This window comes from Nipponia nippon, unplaced genomic scaffold, assembly GCF_047370975.1.
Source record: "Nipponia nippon isolate SJK-2023a ecotype South Korea unplaced genomic scaffold, ASM4737097v1 scaffold_4, whole genome shotgun sequence".
Classification (NCBI taxonomy): domain Eukaryota; kingdom Metazoa; phylum Chordata; class Aves; order Pelecaniformes; family Threskiornithidae; genus Nipponia; species Nipponia nippon.
The window spans coordinates 60,892,659-60,900,254 of record NW_028262358.1 but is presented as its reverse complement, the minus strand read 5'-3'; the positions used below and the strand labels follow the sequence as shown (position 1 = coordinate 60,900,254).

General features: G+C 40.4%; 1 long non-coding RNA gene across 1 annotated transcript in view; it reads left to right on the top strand.

Moving 5' to 3' along the window:
* Positions 1–736: 736 nt before the first annotated feature.
* The window catches only part of LOC148053324 (uncharacterized), a 32,067-nt gene continuing 25,207 nt past the window's right edge, over positions 737–7,596 (top strand). The window contains exons 1-2 of the long non-coding RNA XR_015708374.1: positions 737–3,455; positions 4,960–5,023. This is a non-coding gene — a long non-coding RNA (uncharacterized LOC148053324). The remainder of the gene's footprint in view (positions 3,456–4,959; positions 5,024–7,596) is intronic.

Genomic DNA, 7,596 nt, shown 5'->3' with positions numbered 1-7,596 from the left:
AATTAAGTGGAAATTCAAACCAGCATTCACAGAAACAGAGGAACTTCCCTGATTCTAATCTAACATCATCTCCAAATTTCATGTTCGTTTTCCAAAGTATAGGCACAAGGTTTTATTTAAAAACATAATCGCTTGTATATTGACAACACAATTCTTACCCTAATCTAATTTTCAGAAACATCTGAGTCATTTTAACAGGAACTATTTAAAAAGTCTGCCAGAAGCAAGGAATCCAACTATTTCTAACAGAGTTACCAGCAAAACTGCATAACTGTACAAAGTGAACGTGATTATTTGCTGCTTTTCTCCTTTCTGCCTTATTCCTTTATACTGGCACCAGAGCCATGCATTCCTGCATCATTCAAGTATATTTTGGGGGAAAGAAATGTGCCATTCCCTCCACTGTATTCCTCCACACACTACAGATGATAATCTTTCTAGGCATCATTCTCCAAAATATTATATTAAATGACTCTAACACATGATCTGTCTGAGTATTTGTCATTTATCAAAACACCTAGAGATTGCTGTGATTAACTCCTGGTCATGCCTGTGCTTGTAGAGCTGCGTGGTACTTTTAAGATCTGCCCACGTTTCCACATTCCAACTCCATGCCACCGCTGGTCTCGACCTCACTTTTTTCCAAATATCTTTCACAGCAAAGGAATAAGACAAAGTTGGGAAAGACAACTAATTTTAAATCTTTGCTATGGGTCACCAAAGAAGGTGTCCTGGTTTCAGCTGGGGTAGAGTTAGTTTTCTTCTTAGTAGCTGGTAGAGCGCTGTGTTTTGGATTTAGGATGAGAATAATGTTGATAACACACTGTTGTTTTGGTTCTTGCTGAACAGAGTTTACACCAGTCAAGGACTTTTCAGCTTCTTGTGCTCTGCCAGGTGCATAAGAAGCTGGGAGGGAGCATAGCTAGGACAGCTGACCCAGACTGGCCAAAGGGCTATTCCATACCATGTGACATCATGCTCAGCATATAAAGCTGGGGGAAGAAGGAGGAAGGGGGGGACATTGGGCGTGATGGCGTTTGTCTTCCCAAGTAACCGTTACGCGTGATGGAGCCCTGCTTTCCTGAGGATGGCTGAGCACCTGCCTGCTGATGGGAAGTAGTGAATGAATTCCTTGCTTTGCTTTGCTTGTGCGTGCGGCTTTTGCTTTACCCATTAAACTGTCTTTATCTCAACCTGTGAGTTTTCTCACTTTTACTCTTCTGATTCTCTCCCCCATCCCACCGGGGGGGAGTGAGCGAGCGGCTGTGTGGTGCTTAGTTGCTGGCTGGGGTTAAACCACGACAGTCCTTTTTGGCGCCCAACGTGGGGCTTGAAGGGTTCAAGATAATCACAGATTTAATTGGAATGTGCTAGATCGAATTTATAGCTGTTAGTGCTGTTTAGGTATTAATCAGCAGGCTTCTGTACTTGCCACGGGGCTTGCTTGCCTTACTGTATATTAGTGTCTAGTGCTCGTTAGTGGCTGCTTTTTGCTTTTGCTGCTTGCTGAACTGCTTATCTTACTCTGCTGTGCCTGGGAACATTTTGATAACAACAACAGCCATGCGCCTGGGCTGGCAGACGGCCAGGGCATCGCTGCTGTTTCTGTGCTGCTGTACTGGACAGGCTGGAACTCCAGTGTGAACTCGAGTCGAAGGGACTGTGACCTGTGGATGAGTCCATGCGGGAGCAGGACACCCCGAAGCGTCTGTGGATGTGGATAAGCCCATGCCAGAGCAGGTATGTCTCGAAGTGTCTGTGGCCATGGTTATGTCTGTGCCGCAGCAAGTATACCTCTTGAAGGGATTGTGGCCCAAGGATAAGTCCACGCTGGAGAAGGTACACCTTGAAGCATCTGTGGCTGTGGATAAGTCCATGCTGCAGCAGGTACACCTTGAAAGCATCAGTGGCTGTGCATGAGGTCATGCTGGAGCACCTCAAAGTATGTGGCCATGGGTAAGGCCATGGTGGAGCAAGTTTACTTCTGAAGAGACTGTGGCTGCGGGCAAGGCCACGCTGGAGTAGGTATATCTCTGAAAGCATTGTGGCCCATGGAGAAGACCATGTGGGAACAGGTGCACCTCTAAGTGACTGTGGCTGTGGATAAATCCAGGCCGCAGCAGGAATACCCCTGGAGAGACTGTGGCTCATAGACAAGGCTCCACTTGGAGCAGGTAAACACCTAAGGGACTGCAGTCTGTGGATAAGTCCAAGCCGGAGCAGGGGCAAGGGGAGGAGTCCATTGCAGTGTTAAACCCAATGGCCTGGTCCAAATGGGCCAGGGGTGGAGATTGTAATGGAAATACCTTTAAATTGTTGTAACCCGGGATTTGAGATGCATGTTATGGGAATTACTATAGCAGGAACCCCTTATTGCTAGCCAGGCTAGGAGCAAGGGGAGGAGTTCCTTGCAATGTTAATCCTGACCCAAAGGGGCCAGGGGTGGAGATTGTAATGGAAATACCTTTAAATTGTTGTAACCCATGATCTGAGTTGCATGTTATAGGAATTACCATAGCAAGAACCACCTGAACCAATGGAGGACAAGCCTTACAAGAAGCAGTGCAAGTGCAGCAGTGACCTGACCTGAGCTGGCTTTGGTGCCCAGGAACTCCACACAACACACCACCTCTCCTGTCCTGAGCGACCACCATCAAAGATGGAGCCCAAAGTCACGGACTAAATGAACTCAATGGACATTTTGTGGACATTTGTGGATGTTTATGGACATTTTACAGACATTTCACAGGGGTGGTCCATAGAATAAGTGGGGTGGTGGTTAATGAGGATGTATTGGATAATGTGGGACCTGAGCATGACGTAAATGGTATGGAATAAGGGGTGGATACTGTCCTGGTTTCAGCTGGGGTAGAGTTAGTTTTCTTCTTAGTAGCTGGTAGAGCGCTGTGTTTTGGATTTAGGATGAGAATAATGTTGATAACACACTGTTGTTTTGGTTCTTGCTGAACAGAGTTTACACCAGTCAAGGACTTTTCAGCTTCTTGTGCTCTGCCAGGTGCATAAGAAGCTGGGAGGGAGCATAGCTAGGACAGCTGACCCAGACTGGCCAAAGGGCTATTCCATACCATGTGACATCATGCTCAGCATATAAAGCTGGGGGAAGAAGGAGGAAGGGGGGGACATTGGGCGTGATGGCGTTTGTCTTCCCAAGTAACCGTTACGCGTGATGGAGCCCTGCTTTCCTGAGGATGGCTGAGCACCTGCCTGCTGATGGGAAGTAGTGAATGAATTCCTTGCTTTGCTTTGCTTGTGCGTGCGGCTTTTGCTTTACCCATTAAACTGTCTTTATCTCAACCTGTGAGTTTTCTCACTTTTACTCTTCTGATTCTCTCCCCCATCCCACCGGGGGGGAGTGAGCGAGCGGCTGTGTGGTGCTTAGTTGCTGGCTGGGGTTAAACCACGACAGAAGGGTTTTCCGAAAGAGCTGACAGAAGGTAGGTACCACATTTTTCCTCTTTCTCCCCTTAAAAAATTCAGTAAGATTTGGATCCCTTAATCCCTTAGCCTCTTGGTGAAAAAATTACATTCCATCTCTAGTAGTTCATAAAGCATCCAGTTCATGCAAAAGAGAAGTACTAAATAGAAGTGGAAAAGGATTGCTTGCAGAGTGCCTCATTCTAATGCTAGGAAGGCTGCATACTAAACATATTGTAAATTGATTAACAATCAGAATGATCCATATAAACATCCTCCACTAGTTTGAAAACTAAACATGCTTGACCATTGATCTGCGAGCAGTAGTCTAGCTCTTAAATATTTTGTTAGGAATTGCATTATTTAATTTGTAAGATTTGTTTTGTGTATTCTTATTTACTTACGCACTCTAGTAGTTTATCACAGGAAAGCCATATGGCAGTCATAAACTTGAACAGATTATGTTCAAAAATTTTCAACTCCAAACTGAAATAAAGTAAGTTTCTATTTCATGCAGATGTATTCTCCAAGTTGTTAGACTGCTTTCTAGGAAATTCCACATGTTGTATTTTCCACATAATGTAGGTTTTGTCCTCTAGTTACATGTATTGACAAACTAAACAGACACCTTTTTATGCTGCTGCTGAAGAATCTTTTTCCACTGCTCTCTAAAGTTCTGTTCATACATGAGATAAAGCATATCACCTCAGCCCTCCTCAAACAATGTATTTCCTCTTAAGTATCTACTTTGAGTATGGGGGTTCTCTTGAGCAATAGCACACTAACAGCTGCTGATAAAATTATACCTATGGAAGAGTAAAAATATACCTTTACTTGGTTTTTTTGTATTTTTATTAGTGTAGGTAATGTTGATATTATACTAGTATGCCGTATGTTGTCACCTTTGCAAAACAACTATGTAGACACTCTGTAGACTCTTCCCACGCTGTTTAAAAATCATTTAGTTTATCTTCCAGCCACAAAGTAACCTTTTCCATATAAGGCTGTTCTTACAAGGTCTGCCAAAAATTCTTACTGCAGATAAATCTTTTATATTTTTCCAGTGCCTGAGTATCATCCTTTTAGCAATCATTAAGCTTGTATATATTCATTTTGATGACGCTTTAGGGATGCTTTTAATTCCCAAAATGTCAGACAAAATACAAACAGAAGGTTCTGAGCATATTTTGCTTCCAATTATTTGACATTATGGACTAAAATAATTTACTTTTTCATTCTGAGAAGATGGTTATGGCCTCTGCTAGAAGTTAAGCACACAGTGAGTTAACTTTTTGATGTTTTCTCCAGAATATGTACTTTCTTTTCCATTTTAAGCAGCAAATTCCAGAGCAACTTCCAAATGATGATAACTGTCTAGAAGAGAAACAATACCAGTAAAACAATAACATGACGTTTATGTTGGATTATCTCCATGAATGACATTTTTTTTGGATGGACAGATTAAGTAAAAGTTTAGAAATTTAATGCGAAGTGTATTTATTTTTTACTTTCTTTTTCCTACAGTTTTCTAATAAAGGAAAGGAAGTATCTTCCATCATAGGACTTACAATGCTGCAGGAGGAAAAATGTAAGGTATAATTCCTTTCTATAGAGAGGACATTAGGAATAATGTACCTCCTCCTGTGAAAAAAAATAAACCCATAGTATTTTTAACAAGCACAAAGGATGTATGTCATAAAGAATTATAAACTCAGTACAATATACCACATACAAAACAGTATTTGAAATGTTGTAAGGGTACACCTGATATCTGCTGATATTCCACCTATATAACTTCCCTGCATTATCTCTGTTCATATATTGATACTGCTTTAAACTATGAAAAATATGCTGATGTAGCACAGTGCATACACTTTGCATAGGATTCATCTGACTAAAGGCAGATTTTCATTCGAACAAGTCATCCTTGTCTTCCATGTCTTCCATGGAGATATAGCCAATGTATTTAAGGGGTCACTACAGTAATGTATCTCACCAACGTATATATCTAAACCAGGTCATTCAATCAATCACACACACCGATAGTGTCTATATCTCTTCACCGAATATAAAGGGAACCTAAAGAGTGAACAGAAGTCTTAGGTTAGCTGAATCTTACCTGTTTTCACTAGTTCTATAACTTGCAGCAACATCATATGTCCTAGAACAAAACCAACTATTTGGGAAAGCCGTGGAAAACAACAAAGACAACAGAAAAAATCACAGAATCATAGAATCATTAAGGTTGGAAAGGACCTCTGAGATCATCGAGTCCAACCTGTTAACCTAACTGCCTGGTCCACCTCTAAACCATGTCCCTAAGCACCACATCCACATGTTTTTTGAATACTTCTGGGGACTGTGATTGAATGAATGTTTGGGAAAACTTCCTGATTAAGGAGCTGTGCAGGACAATGAACAATGGTATTGGCCAACAGGAATGGCATAAATCATGTTATTTAAATCTTCTACTAAACAAAATACTAAGCTAGTGCTGAAAAATTCCAGACTTACTTGGAAATTGATCCCTTATTTATCTCTAACTGCTATATACCTGAGCAAGAATGAGTAACAGTGGGTTGTCAAGCTTTTAACAGAGATAAGCTCTTAGAGCTCAATAGAATCAAAACCCCTTGAAATTTAGTTTCTTTTTTGTAAGGTAATTTCTCGATATGTGAAATTAAGTTAAAGACTGAACAAGTGTCTCTGTCTTCCTTATAAACACTACAAAGATTCCTAACTGGAAGTTAGCATGGATAAACTTGCTCCCACAGGCCAGCTTACCTAGAGGTTATACTGCTGAAATGCAACCCTGAATTCTTCACTGAAACAACAAATTCCTTTTACACCCAACTTAAAAACATATAAATTTCAACATCCAACTGCAGCAAATGGTCTACAGTAGTTGGAGAATAATTTTCTAATAAAAGCACGCGAATGAACATTGTGAGTACATATGTCATGGAAGTCTGCTGTGTGCAATAAGAGAGTTTATTGGAAAGGTATGTGAATGTCTGAATATCTGTGTTTAATGATAAGTGATAAATTAATAGGGATGTTAATACTATTTCATTTCATAAGCTAGTATCTCCGCAGGTTCTTATTGGCATGTAACAAACAGAAATTACAAGTTTCTCAGCACAAAAGGAGTAGGGAGCTGAAGATGTTCTCATGAAAGCAAGTGGGTATATTTTGTGTAAGCGAAGAACAGAAAGTCTATAGGACTGCAAAGTGTGTTGACACACAATTTATAAATAAAGTGCCTTTTTTCTGGCCTAATTACAATATGTATTCTTCAGATGCACTGAAAGTCAGAAATTTGTAGAGAAGAACAGTAAAAACATTACTGTACAGGAAATACAGATATTGAATTTGAAGTACAAGGGTAGAATAACACGTTCATAGAAACTGCTCTGCTGAAACTTAAGCAATTTGTCAGCTGGCAATGCGGGGGTTCTTGGCCTCATAGGTTTCAACATCAGGAGAAGGAGAAAAAGAGGCTTACAGATGGGATATTTTACATCTGTAAGGTGATGTATCATTATGTCTGAATTAATTAAAAGTTCTTCTGTTGCAAGAAAGATGTGCTTTGAAAGATTTTGGCATTTAATATGATGATGTGTTTCCTCACTGACAAAAAGAACTTAGCTATGTATGATATACTGTGCTCAAAAATTTATTTTGGGGCAAAATAAAAAGTTAAATTAAATTTGTTTTTTAAATAATTCACTCAAGCAAATGAAGATGCTAAATTATGTAAGAGCATGTGTGTCTTTTTCTCTTGACAATAAATGAATGGGATTTGTAAATGGAAAAAAGTGCTTAGCTTTGAAAATGGAGGGTCCAACTCACAAAAGCTTTTTATATCATTTGTGCAAGTGTACTTAGTCTGCTGAGAAAGTGTACTGAAAGTGTTTGTGGTCACAGTCCTGCTACTGCTTATGTATTGATTTCTAGGGCTCAGTTCAAATGTGTAGACCTGGCTTTGTTGTTTATTCCATCTAGTGCCAGACAAAATTTAGTAGAGTACCCTACTTGCTTCAGAAAAATGCAGGTCTCTGCTCACTTCAGTGTCATATCTGCTTCCCTTGCTAAATGTCTTAGTCACATTAAAGCCTCTGGAAAGCAATCTTTAGGCAACTGAACTAAGCTCTGTGTCTC